Source organism: Macaca fascicularis, chromosome 10 (genome assembly GCF_037993035.2).
Source record: "Macaca fascicularis isolate 582-1 chromosome 10, T2T-MFA8v1.1".
NCBI lineage: Eukaryota > Metazoa > Chordata > Mammalia > Primates > Cercopithecidae > Macaca > Macaca fascicularis.
Window position 1 is genome coordinate 86866812 of NC_088384.1, and position 13945 is coordinate 86880756.

Consider the following 13945-nt stretch of genomic DNA (forward strand, 5'->3'; position numbering starts at 1 on the left):
AACCTGATTGAGCTTGAAAGTGAATTTCCCAGAGTTTCCATCAAGGAATGCAACCTTGAGACACCTTGATTTTTTGGCCTCATGAGACCCTAAGCAGAAGACCTAGCTAGCCAAGTCCACCCAACTTCTGACCTAAGTAACTGTGAAATAATAAATTTGTGTCATTTTTAGCCACTACATTTGTAGTAATTTGTTATAGCAGCAGTCGAATACTAGTATAGATTTTGGTACCAGGAGTGGGGTACTATTACCTAAAAATGGAAGTGGCAGTAGATAAAGGTTAGAATAATTTTAAGGGGCATGATAGAAAAGGCGTAGAACACAGGAGGATCACTTAAGCCCAGGAAGTCGAGGCTGCAGGGAGTGGTAATGGCACCACTGCACTCCAGCCTGGGTGGCAGAGTGAGACCCTGTCAAAAAAGAAAAAAGAAAGGGCCTAGGACAGACTTTTAATAGCAATATGGATGTTAGTGACTCTGCTAATGAGGGCCCAGACAGAAGTGAGGTCTTTCTTATTGGAAACGGGCAGAAAGGGGACCCTTGTTACGTAGCAGCAACTAAGTTTAGCAGAATTTTATCCTATGGTTATATGGAAAGCCAAATTTGTAAGTGATGAACTTGTATATTTAGCTGAGATTTCCAAGCAAAGTATTAAATGTGCAGCCTGGTTTATTTGTGAATGTGAACTTTAATGGAGTGAACCCCTGTGGAATACTTCCACAGCCTGTTAGGTTCTTGAGAATTTTATGCCAACATAAACAATTCTCTTTTGGATTGAAAGAGACAGAAAGTAATAGGGCTGTTGGACCCCCCAAATTCTACTGATAGGAAGCAGGCTGATAAAACTACTCACATGTGAATGTGTTGCTTTTCGTAAAAAAAGAAGGGTGACTCAGACGGAGATAGGAGAGGCCAGAGGGGTGGAGCTAAAAGCTGGAGAGGATTTTTTCCCAGGCTTTGAAGTGGAATAGAGATTCCCTAGATTTTGAAACTACTTTGGACCCGTGGCTCTGTTTTCTTTTACATTTTGCCCGTTTGAACTGGAATGTTTATAACTCTTATTCTTTATCTGTCTCACAATAGTATTTTGGGAGCAGAGAACTTGTTTTCTTAGGAATTGTGCCCTAGGAGTTGGACTTACTGTTTTATCCCCAGAACCTCATCCACACCTGAATAGATGAATGAGATTTGGGACTTTTGAAATAAGCTTTAGATGGGAAACCTTTGGGACCTTGGGATGGGATGGATGTGTTTTGCATTTGGGAGAGAGATGAATCCTTGGAAACCAGAAGGCAGACTGTTGTAAGCATAATGGCTCCCCTATGATTTCCATACTATAAACCCTGGAACCTGAGTATGTTATGTAGATTTAATTAAAGTTAAGTATCTTAGGTAGATTATCTTGGATTTTCTGCGTGGGTTTATTCTACTCACATAAGCACTTAAAAGCAGAGAACTTTTTCTGGCTGGTGTCAGAGATGAGGCAGAAGGGGAAGTCCGAGATTTGAAGCATGAGAACGACTTAGCCTGCCATTACTGGAGGGGACCAGATTGAAAGCATGAGAGGGGGAATGCAGGCAGCCTCTAGTAGGAAAGGCCAGTCCCAGCTGAAAACCAGCAAGGAAGTGGGAACCTCAGTCCTACAGCTGCAAGGAACTAAATTCAGCCAATATGAATGAATGTGGAAGCAGATTTTCTCCAGAGTTTCCAGCAGGGAACTAGTCCGCTGGATACCCTCATTTAGCCCTTGTGAGACCCAGTCAAGCCCGCTGACTTCTGTAAGATAATCGATTTGTGTTGTTTTGTGATAATTTGTTATGTCACAATGGGAAACAAATACAGGAGTTTTGCTGGTTTTATTTCAGAGTCTTTGGGATATTATTTTCTAGAGAACAAAGATAGCAAAGATTCTATAAAATGACTTAGTCCTCCTGGAAGACTCCACGGAATAATGGTGTTGAGTGGAACCTGTACCTCTTTCTTGATGTTTGAATATTATTATTGTCCTTAGATGCAGTTTGAAGGGGCTTGATGACCAGCTTAGTGAAATGTAGTTTCTGAAGATCCAGGACATTAATAGGATTCCTGTAAATAGGTGGTTTTTCCATATTTTGGATAAATGACATAATTTCTTCATTAGTTTTTATTGGCTTAATAATGGTTTATATGACAACCTTTTAAGGCTTATTTCATATTTTTTAGAGGAAATGGAAATGGATGATATATTTTTGTGAATTTGTAACTATCTTTCTGTTCTCTCACACCTCCCACCCCACCCCAGCTCAGCTCAAAGTTGTAAGATCTTTTCTCCCTGTCATTGTCTGTTGAGGTTGTTGAGTTTAAGAGTCAGATCTGGGAATCATCACTACAGAATGGAGTTTCTAGCTTTCAAGAAAAGTCTTTTGTTTTTGTTCTTTAACAGTGTCCTATTGGTTGGATTCATAAAATATGGATTAACTAAATTTTAGTCAGATGATGAAGGAAATGAGACCATTTCTTTTGAGTTATTACCTGAATAGAAATATGATTACAAGATTAGCATTTGAGGGCATGAAAGACTTTAGAGATTATGTTTGACTTTGGGTTTAGAGTAAGGGAAATTGGGCCACATGAATAGTTAACTGATCTACTAAGATATCTCAGCCCTAGAGCTAGTCTAGAATCCTGGTCCAGCCAACAGTCAATGACTTTCGAACTATATTCCCTGAGTACCCTTTTCTACTGTTGGCCGGGCTTGGTGGCTCACACCTGTAATCCCAGCTCTTTGAGAGGCCGAGGTGGGTGGATCACTTGAGGTCAGGAGTTCAAGGCCAGCCTGGCCAACATGGTAAAACCCTGTCTCTACTAAAATTAGCTGAGTGTGGTGGTGCATGCCTGTGGTCCCAGCTACTCAGGAGGTTGAGAATCACTTGAACCTGGGAGATGGAGGTTGGTTGCAGTGAGCCGAGGTCATGCACTCCAGCCTGGGGGACAGAGTGAGACTCCGTCTCAAAAAAAAAAAAAAAAAAGAGAGAGATGTTAACTGTCTATAATATTCAACTGTATGACAGCTTTTGCATAAATATTTCAGTATGATTTGTACAAGTTAAGAAACTGAAAACCAGTATGATTTGCCATTGAATTAGGTAAGGGCTTAGTATTTTAAGGTAATAAATAATGTGATACTTGATTTGAAATGAGAAACTGGACTTTGATCTGTCACAATTCATGGGTAACCTGGATAAGGTTTGTTTCGTGAGAGTATTAATGTGTTCTTATACCTAAATTTCTTTGAACTTCTGAGATGGATAATTTCAAAAGTAGCATGTCATTTAGTTTATAGAGAAATCTAGGCCAGCCAGCTTTTCAAATGAAGAAATTCCTCTAGGATTATTAAGGAAAAGTAACTGCTGTCATTGTAACAAAGGATGTATTTTCATTGGGTTATAGACAATTGGTAGTTTTCTTACACTGAGTGCTCCCAGATGTACCTTTTTTTTAAAAAAAAAAAAAAAAAAAACATGTAGAAGTCAAAGATTGAGTCTTTTAAAAAGTTTAAGGTGAAAGCACTCACAGTATCACAAGATACTGCTAGGAGTGGCATTTTAACTGGTTTCTACAAATTCTGTCTTTCAGTCTTAGATATTAAAAAACCGTTCTTAGCAACAGTTGCTATGGTGGGCAAGCTTTACATTCATGGTGATAATGTTTTCTTGCATGGAAAATATTGTGTTATCTGAGGTGACAGTTTTAGGGTTAAATACCAAGGTACAAGTTAGGTTAATGTTTTATAATTTTTTATGTGTGACATCTTAAATGCTCTTATATTGGCTCCTCTTTTCTTTTTATACTTTCTTGTCTTGTGGGTTTTTCTGACAGGTTTTATTAGCTGAAACATTTTAATTTGCTTGGAAAAGTGAACACTTGGAATTTTCCTGAAGTTATGACTAATGCTTTAATGGGCATTTCTCAATTTAGCTATCTCATCAATGTTCTATAAATTTTAAGAAAGCTACCCTGTTTAAAATGAATGGATAAATTATTTTCCAAAAAATGGTATCATGTCATATCCAGAAGTACAAGATAGTCATTTTGGGTTATTGAATTCATAACCACTCAAAAGATGTTGTTCATTCAGCAGATCCTGAGTACCTGCTACATTTCTGGCAGGTATTGTGCTGAAGATCTCCAAACTGTCACTGCCCTCCAAGCTTAAAATTGATTGACATTTTCTAATAATAGGCATATCATAGCACAACTTAGTATCTTTTGGAGGTGTTTTCTTTTTTTTTTTTTTTTTTTTTGAGACGGAGTCTCGCTCTGTAGCCCAGGCTGGAGTGCAGTGGCCGGATCTCAGCTCACTGCAAGCTCCGCCTCCCGGGTTCACGCCAGTCTCCGGCCTCAGCCTCCCGAGTAGCTGGGACTACAGGCGCCCGCCACCTCGCCCGGCTAGTTTTTTGTATTTCTTAGTAGAGACGGGGTTTCACCGTGTTATCCAGGATGGTCTCGATCTCCTGACCTCGTGATCCACCCGTCTCGGCCTCCCAAAGTGCTGGGATTACAGGCTTGAGCCACCGCGCCCAGCCTGGAGGTGTTTTCTTATGATAACTCCTATTTGCTTTGTGTCTTAGGTATAGTTTCTGAAACAGCTACAGAAATGAGAAGGGGGTAGAATAGATAATTAATTGAGATTGCTGGTAGGGAGGGGAAGGCAGCCGGATAGTGGGAAAGAACTCCCACTTTGAGTTTGGGGAAGTTTACTTAACTTCTTCAAGTCTGGGAGTTCTTGTCTCTACACAGTTGGGATAACAACTACCTTGGGCAACTTACTAACCTTCAGTTTCTTCATCTGTAACATGGGAATTAGTAGTACCTACCTCAGGATTTTTGTGAGGATTAATAACTAGAGTACCAGCTAGTATTATCATCTCAGGATTACTGAGGATTAAAGGAGAAAATTTATAAAATGTCTGGCATATAGGTGCCCAACATTAGTTCTTTCCCTTCCCTTTCAGAGAAAACAATGTGTTTATTGCCAGTGCTGTCATTCTTCATTCTTTATTTTCATTTTCAGCTGCCAAGAGTTCTTATTTTTTTAATTAGACTTTTGACCTGTACTTCCTGTTTCGAATGTAGCCTGTTGGGTGGGTGAGGTATGAATTGCTGCCTAGGGGTGGATCAGTATGTAACTCACGCCCAGTGTAGATTACCTCAATTACTCGTGTACAGTGTCTATTAGCTAGTCTTGGTGAGTCTAGGGTTCTTTTGCTTCTAGATAGAGAAGGTAATCTTCCCATCTCAGACACAGGAAAAGGTCTACTTTTGCTCACCTATAGACTTGTGAATATAGATCAGAGGTCTTATTCCCAGTGGTTCTTTTATCACAGTTTGGGAATTACTTGAATAGTGTGTGTTAGGGATGTGTTTGGAGAAGGCCACCTCCCTGCATTAACATCTTCTCTGTGTCTTGTTCTCTCAGGTAATCCACTAACTTGGCTTTCTTGTTTGCTTTGTATTATTAAGTAATAACTGTAGGCAGACCAGGAACTTGTATTTATCGGCACTTTAAAACTTTTTTTTTTTTTTTGAGATGGAGTCTCGCTCCGTTGCCCAAGCTGGAGTGTAGTAGCGCAATCTCTGCCTCCTGGGTTCAAGTGGTTCTCCTCTGTCAGACTCCCAAGTAACTGGAATTACAGGAGCTTGCCAACCTAACCAGCTAATTTTTGTATTTTTAGTAGAAGTGGGGTTTCGCCGTGTTGGCCACGCTGGTCTCGAAATCCTGACCTCAGGTGATCTACCCACCTCAGCCTCTCAGAGTGCTGGGGTTACAGGCGTGAGCCACTGGCCAGTGTTTTGTGTATTCATGATTATATAGAATGGCTACAAATGGCCATCTGCTTTGGAGTTGTCTACCTTTTGTAAAAAAATGAAAATAGGCCGGGTGCAGTGGCTCATACCTGTAATCCCAGCACCTTGGGAGGCCGAGGCAGGCGGACTGGTCTGAGGTCGGGAGTTCGAGACCAGCCTGACCAACATGGAGAAACCCCATCTCTACTAAAAATACAAAATTAGCCAGGCGTGGTGGCGCATGCCTGTAACCCCAACTACTACGGAGACTGAGGCAGGAGAATCGCTTGAACCTGGGAGGCGGAATTTGCAGTGAGCCAAAATCTGCGCCATTGCGCTCCAGCCTGTGCAACAAGAGCGAAACTCCGTCTCAAAAAAAAATGAAAATAGACTATTGCCTAGCAATTAAAAGTATTCAAACATGTATTTTGCTACATAATTTATTGTAAGAAGGTTATCAATGGTAAATAAAATGTTTTCATTATTTGCTTCTATTTGTCTGTCTTCCTGACCAGTTCATTTTTCCTTCCAGTGAAGCTATCTTGACCTAGGGTTTTCTTTGTGGGTAGTTTTTGAATTTTTTTGTAGAGACAACGTCTCACCATGTTGCCCAGGCTGGTCTCAAACTCCTGGGCTCAAGCAGTCCTCTTGCCTCAGCCTCCCGAAGTGCTGAGATTACAGTCATGAGCCACCGCACTGGTCTGAAGATTTTTTTTTTTTTTTTTTGGAAGACAGCGTCTCACTCTGTTGCCAGGCTGGAGTGCAGTGGCACAACCTTAGATCACTGCAACCTCCACCTCCCGGGTTCAAGCAATTCTCCTGCCTCAGCCTTCCAAGTAGCTGGGACTACAGGCGCACACCGCCATGCCTGGCTAATTTTTTTTTTTTTGTATTTTAGTAGAGATGGGGTTTCACCATGTTGCCAAGGCTGGTCTCGAACACCTGAGCTCAGGCAATCCACCCATTTCGGCCTCCCGGAGTGCTGGGATTCCAGGCATGAGCACCCAGCCTGGTCTGAAGAATTTTTAAACACCACAGCTAAGGACCTGAACGTTCATCTGCAGCTACCTATATGCTCTTGTTACATACAGTTGTTATCCTAGTGGGTTTTTCACAGCCATCTTTTATGACTGTTTTTGGAAAACATCACATTGACCTTCATACATATTCAAAACTTTAGGCTTTGTTGCATCTGGAGCCCAACACTGAGGCCCACAGATGTCACCAACCCCCAGCCAGCATGGTGGGGCATGTCTCAGTTGTCTTCTTTTCTCCCTTCAGCAGCCACACAGAAAAGCTTTTTCATCATTTAAAATCTGATTTTTATACAATTTGTGGCCTGGTGGCCAGCCTATTCAGGTAAGAAAATAATGAAGAACCCTGACTATTGAAACTCAGTGTCCCACCCCCTCCTTGCCTCCAAATTTAAAGCAGTTCATTTTATTATAGTATTTTGGATAGGCTATAATGAATCAGTTTGGAGAATTAAGGAAATAGTATTAAATTTAGTGAAAAGAACCCGTTTAGGCTTTGAATTCTAAACAGATCTGGCTTCCACCACTTAGTAATCCTGTTGTTTTTGGCAGATTATTTAACCTCTGAGTTTGTTTATTTCTAAAATCAGAATATGCATCTGATACTGTGTTTGGTTTATAAGAGGTATTCAAATGGTAGCAGCAGTTATTAAATTCATAAATGCTGAATTTTTCTTTAGATTACTGTATATCCCAAATGAAGTTTTCCATCTTTTGGTTCCAGAGGGTTATAGCCAGTGGAATAAAGTTTCACATTGTGACTTTATTTTGCTTGTGTGGCATGGTAAAAAGGTGTAGAGATGATGACTTCTGTCCATTTGTTATATTCCATATTATAGGAGACAGTACTGGAGTTCAAATTTCTCTTAGGTGTTTGGGGTAGAACTGTTAATCCAAATCAAACTGCTTGGATTTTCTTCTAATACCTCCCTTCATTGGAAGATCTCACACTGTTGCTATGTCATTTATGTCACATTGACACTCGGATCCCTTTTCTGGGTTGAAGGTAGAGAAATGTAATTCACACAAAAGGCCCAAATGCTAATATTTTATGTTTTACTGTACTTCCTGGTTTGTTTTATGGAAGTAATACTTACGTGTATTGCTTTATTTTTTTTTTGTATGTATGTATTTATTTATTTTGAGACAGAATCTCTCTCTGTTACGCAGGCTGGAGTGCAGTGGCACGATCTCATCTCACTGCAACCTCTGCTTCCTGGGTTCAAGTGATGCTCCTGCCTCAGCCTCCCAAGTAGCTGGGACTACAGGTGTGCGCCACCACACCTGGCTAATTTTTGTATTTTTAGTAGAGATGGGGTTGTGCCATACTGGCCAGACTGGTCTTGAACTCCTGACCTCAGGTGATCCACCCTCCTTGGCCTCCCAAAGTGCTGGGATTATAGGCGTGAGCCACTGCACCTGGCCTGTGTGCATTGTTTTTAAAAACAAAAATGTTGAATGTTTTGTAAGTAGGAATAAAAGCAGAAGGCCCCCAGGGGCATGTTAGGATTTATAATCTCCTAAAGTTAAGTATCCTGCAAGTTTACACAAGCAGTAACTTAATGAATTACCAAGTATTACTGAGAATATTTGTGTTCCAAATTCAGAGCCTCAATCAAACCAGAAAAAAACATTCTGTTGGGTTTGAACAGGTAGTTTTCTTATTTATTATGTACTTAGAACCTTGGGACTTGAAGGTCAGAGAGTCAAGGGAACTGCCAAGGAGTTAGTTGCTAGATATTTTTTTGGTTTTTTTTTTGAGCTATATATATTTCCCCACTTGAAAAAACAAAAACACTACTACTTATTTGGCATTAGTGTGATAGGTGAGAGAGAATGTTGTTGGCCATGGTTACCACCTTAAATTGACATGGGAAAAGATAAATCAATATGAAGTGGAGGAAAAAACAATAACTTCATTTAATCATACATTTTTACCATTAACCTGTTTTCTTTTGGCTTATCTTTCTGAGCTAAGGTAAGGAGGCTTGGTTTGTCTTTGTTGTTTTTGTTTTTTTGTGTCAGTGATCTCCAAATAGATGATCTTCCAGATGAAATAGTTGCCTGTTAGTACATCTGGACTGTAATTGAAGGCTGCAAAAGATGATTGCGTATCCCTTGAAATAAGGGGAATTGTGAAATAGTTTTCTCAACCTGCTGCATGGATTTTGACTCTTCAGGTTGTGATCTCCACAAGTTATTCAAACTAGAATTTCTCAACCAGTGTATTGTGTCAGGGTGTGTTACAGATGTGTTGAGATACTGGTCCCCTCACACCTCTGGCCATTCATGCAGAATGTAGCTTGGATACAGCATCCAAACCAGTTACCTCAGATCCAGAGCAGTCTTGATCATTTACCCCATTGTGCCATACAAATATTATTTTCTTTCTGTCTTGACTTTTAAAAAGACTGGGCCAGGCGGGTGGATCACAAGGTTAGGAATTCGAGACCATCCTGGCCAACATAGTGAAACCCTGTCTCTACTAAAATACAAAAAAAAAAATTAGCCGGGCATGGTGGTGCTTGCCTGTAGTCCAGCTACTCGGCAGGCTGAGGCAGGGGAATCACTTGAACCCGGGAAGTGGAGGTTGCAGTGAGCTGAGGTAGTGCCACTGCACTCCAGGCCTGGTGACAGAGCGAGACTCCGTCTCAAAAAAAAAAAAAAAAAACTGGGAACACTAATTTAGAAAGCTCAGTAATTAGATAGCTTAACAGTTTTAAGATTCAAGGCGGTAAGCAATCTTAAAATAATCTTGGCTTTAAGTTTTTAAAGCCATTTTAAGGTACCTCTCTGACCCCCAAGTAATTCTCTTTGGACATGTGATTCAAAGGGTATGCTTTAAAATACAAGATTGTAAATGATTTAAGGTTGGACAGTAGTGAAGAAATTCAGTTCTTATTTTCTAAGCAATAATGTGAGGCAGAAGTAAAGTTCCCTTTTGTAAAACTGTTATCTCTACCTGACTAACTCTGAATGCCACTGTATTTTTTCTGAGGCTGACATTTTGTTAATCATTCATCAAGCTTGGGTCTCATACTCTGAAGCCTAGGATACATTGTCTTCTTGTCTTCCTTCAGGAAAGAATGGCGTATACTTAGTTTGAGCAGTTTAATTTTTTAATATTTATGTAAATCACCAAGTTAGCCTTCTTAGATGTGTTTCTGTTTGTCTAACTCAGGAATTACTAATTTTGCTGAAGTTTACAGATTTCCTGAGCCTGTAATAGTTTTTTTCTTAAAAAAAAAAGTACGTGTACATACTACTCCATATACATTTACCAGATAGTTGTTCATGGCCACTGATGTCATTGTTGAACTGCATTTTCAGTTCCATAATTTTTGTAGTCTTAAGTAAGAGTTTCCCCTGTCTTATTATTTGTTTATAAATTTATGTATTTAGTATAGACCAGGGATTGATAGCTCAAATGCCTTCAGGAGTCGAGCCAATAAGGTAAAGGAAGAGTTGTCCAGGTTTACGTGTGGTATCTCCATTGGGTGTCTTTTAAAAGAGCCAGTTGTTGAACAGTCACAGCTTAGCATACCCAGGTGGTTTTTGTCAGTGCAGGAAGGAAGAACCGTTGTTACCAGACAGAGAGACCTACCTGCCCTCCCTCCTCCTTTATTTCTTTTAAGAAATAGAAAGTTAAATTTTTTTTTAGTGTTGGTAACTATCACTTTGAAAAATATTAATTATGAACAATGTTAATACATAATTCAACTTAATACTTTTTTTTTTTTTTTTGAGACGGAATTTCGCTCTTGTCGTCCAGACTGGAGTGCGATGGCGCAGTCTCAGCTCACTGTAACCTCCACCTCCCAGGTTCAAGTGATTCTCCTGTCTCAGGCTCCCAAGTAGCTGGGATTACAGGTGCCCACCACCACCACGCCTGGCTAATTTTGTATTTTTAGTAGAGATGGGGTTTCACCATGTTGGCCAAGGCTGTCACGAACTCCTGACCTCAGGTGATCCGCCTGCCTCGGCCTCCCAAACTGGTGGGATTACAGGTGTGAGCCACTACGCCTGGCCCCGATTCACTTTGTAAAAACAGTGTGAAGGCTGGGCACTGTGGCTTATGCTGTAGTCCCAACACTTTAGAAGGCTGAGATGGGATAATCGCTTGAATCCAGGAGTTTAAGACCAGCCTGGGCAACATATCAAAACCCCGTCTCTACTAAAAATACAGAAAATTAGCTGGGCGTGGTGGCACACACCCATAGTCCCAGCTACTTGGGAGGCTAAGGTAGGATGCTCACTTAAGCTCAGGAGTGTGAGGCTGCAGTGAAATGAGCTATGATCATGCCACTTGCACTCCAGCCTGGGTGACAGAGCAAGGTCCTGACTCTAAAAAAAGAAAAAGAAAAAAAAAGTGAAAAACTTGTACACAAATGCACCTAGCAACATTGTTCATAGTAGCCAAAAAGTGGAGACAGTCCAAATATCCGTCAATCAATGAATGGATAACCAAAATGTGGTATATTTATACAGTGAATTCAGCCACAAAGGGAAATTAACTACTGATACTTGCAACAATGTGGATAACCTTGTAGACATTTTGCTAAGTGAAAGAGGCCACATATTGCATGATTCCATTTATGTGAAATGTCCATAATAGGCAAATACATGGAGACAGAAAGCAGATTTTTGGTTGCCAGAGGACTGTAGGAAGAGGCTGTCAGGAGTTACTCCTGTGAGGTACTGAGTTTCTTTTTGGGGCGATGACGTGTTCTGGAATCAGTTAGTAGTGATGGTTCCACAACATTGTGAATATACTAAAACACACCATTTTAGGGTACCAGTTGTACCCTAAATGGATTTTATCTCAATTTTTAAAAAGTAATATGTGAGCCAGATAGGAGACACACACACAGAGTAGTCCTGTTCCCAGCCATCTGTGGGAAATATATTCCAAGATCCCCAGTGGATTCCTGAAACCACAGATAATACCAAACCTGATTGTCATCAAGTTGGAACACAGTTTTCTGTTCATGTCTTCTACCCACAAATTTAATGCCTTTTCCTTCTTAACTAAGCATTTATCACATACTGCGGTTATAACTTTTGCAGTTTGAGGTATGACAGCAAAACAACTGTGAATTTATTTTTCCCTCTTCACATTATCACTGATAGAAGATTTGTTCTTACTATAGATCTTAGCAATTTCCGCATACAATTTTTTTTCCATATTAAGTCAAGAACTTTCACCTTTTTACTTAAAGGAAGCACTTTACAGCTTCACATTGGCATTTCCAGATTCTCAGCATTGCTACTCTTGCACTTTGGGGAATTTCTTAAGTAAAATAAGGGTAACTTGAAGATAAGCACTGCAATACTGCAACATTCAAGTAACCAAGAAGGCTACCAAGTGACTTAATGAGCAGGTGGCATATACAGCTGGACAAAGGGATGATTCACATCCAGGGCGGGATGGTACTAGATGGTGCAAGATTTCATCACATTACTCAGAACCATGTACAATTTAAAACATGGCTGGGTGCAATGGCTCATGCCTGTAATCCCAGCACTTTGGGAGGGTAAGGTGGGAGGATTGCTTGAGCCCAGGAGTTCAAGACCAGCCCGGACAACATAGTGAGAAACCTTCTTTACAAAAAAAAAAAAAAAAGCCGGGAGTGGTGGTATATGCCCATGGTCCCAACTACAAGGGAGGCAGAGATGGGAGGTAGAGGCTGCTACAGTGAGCCACGGTTGCACCACTGCACTCCAGCCTGGGTGACTGACTGAAGCCCCATCTCTAAAAACAAACAAAAATAAAACTTACAAATTGTTTATTTCTGGAATTTTCCATTTAATATTTTCAGACTGCAGTTGACTGCGGGTAACTGAAACCATGGGTATGGGGGTTAGCTGTGTTTGTGGTCCCAGTTTACAGTCCCTTGCTGTAGAACAGAAGAATAGGCTGTGAATCTAGACAAATGTTTTGCAATCACTATCTCTGACATTGGGAAGGTTATGCAGTTTTACCTTCTATAAAATGAGAAAGACATTACTTAGGTCATGGACTTGCTGGTTTAACAGTGATAAATCTGGCTGGGCATAGTGTCTCATGCCTGTAATCCCGGCATCTTGGGAGGCCAAGGTAGGAGGATTGCTTGAGCTTAGGACTTCCAGACCAGCCTGGGTAGCATAACAAAACCTCATCTCAGCAAAAAAGAAAAAGAGAAAGAAAAAAAGAAAAAAATTTAATTAGCAGGGGACAGTAGTGTATGCCTATGGTCCCAGCTACTAAAGAAGCTGAGGGAGGAGGATTGCTTGAGCCTGGGAGGTCAAGGCTGCAGTGAGCTATGATCGTACCACTGCATTCCAGCCTGGGTAACAGAGCAAGACCCTGTCACACACACAAAAAAGATATATCCCAAGAATCGGTGACTGACATAGGCATTCACATAATATCTTCAGAATTGAAAGGCAACCAGTTTTACTGCCCTTGCTTCCAGCCTATTCTACTTTTGTCAGTTTTAGGACAACCTACCTTATTAACTGTTGGTTATTGATCACCTACAGAGATGATGGTTGTCTCCTATGTAACCTACCTTCATGTCAGTGAAGAAGGGAGTGGGAGAAGGGTGATAATCCTTATATTCTGCAGTTTTCTCACTTTAATCAGGTAGGTTAAATCACATATCCAACATCAGATGTAGGTGTTAGTGGTTCTAGTGTACTTATCCTTCTGCAACCTCATGATGTCTTTTAAATCCAAGATCCATTCAGTAACGGAGTGCTGAACTGTTTTTGTAGCTCTGTCAAGGCTTGTCAAGCAGTGTGCTCATCACATGGTAAATCATGCAGCCTGGAACCTCATAAAAGCTCCAAGAAACATCATTCACCCATACTGACTAGTTTCACATCTCTTTGGTAAGTGATAGTAGGAAACCTTTTTTCTCTGATTTAAAAAGGATGGATGCAATAACATTTATAGGTAAGACTGAGGAGCATTTTAAAAATCAACCACAGGCAGGGCACAGTGGCTCGTGCCTGTAACCCTAGTACTTTGGGAGGCTGAAGCGGTTGGATCACCTGAGTTCAGGAGTTTGAGACCAGCCTGGGCAATGGGGTGAACCACGGGG

General features: G+C 40.7%; 1 protein-coding gene across 4 annotated transcripts in view; it reads left to right on the forward strand.

Moving 5' to 3' along the window:
• Window positions 1-13945, forward strand: part of CSNK2A1 (casein kinase 2 alpha 1) — a 76277-nt gene that overhangs the window by 15074 nt on the left and 47258 nt on the right. Inside the window, exon 2 of one of the 4 annotated variants that reach the window (XM_005568590.3) lies at window positions 13617-13733. The exons of the other annotated variants lie outside the window; for them this stretch is intronic. The gene's annotated coding sequence lies outside the window, so the exon portion shown is untranslated. The remainder of the gene's footprint in view (window positions 1-13616; window positions 13734-13945) is intronic. 4 annotated transcript variants of the gene reach the window in all.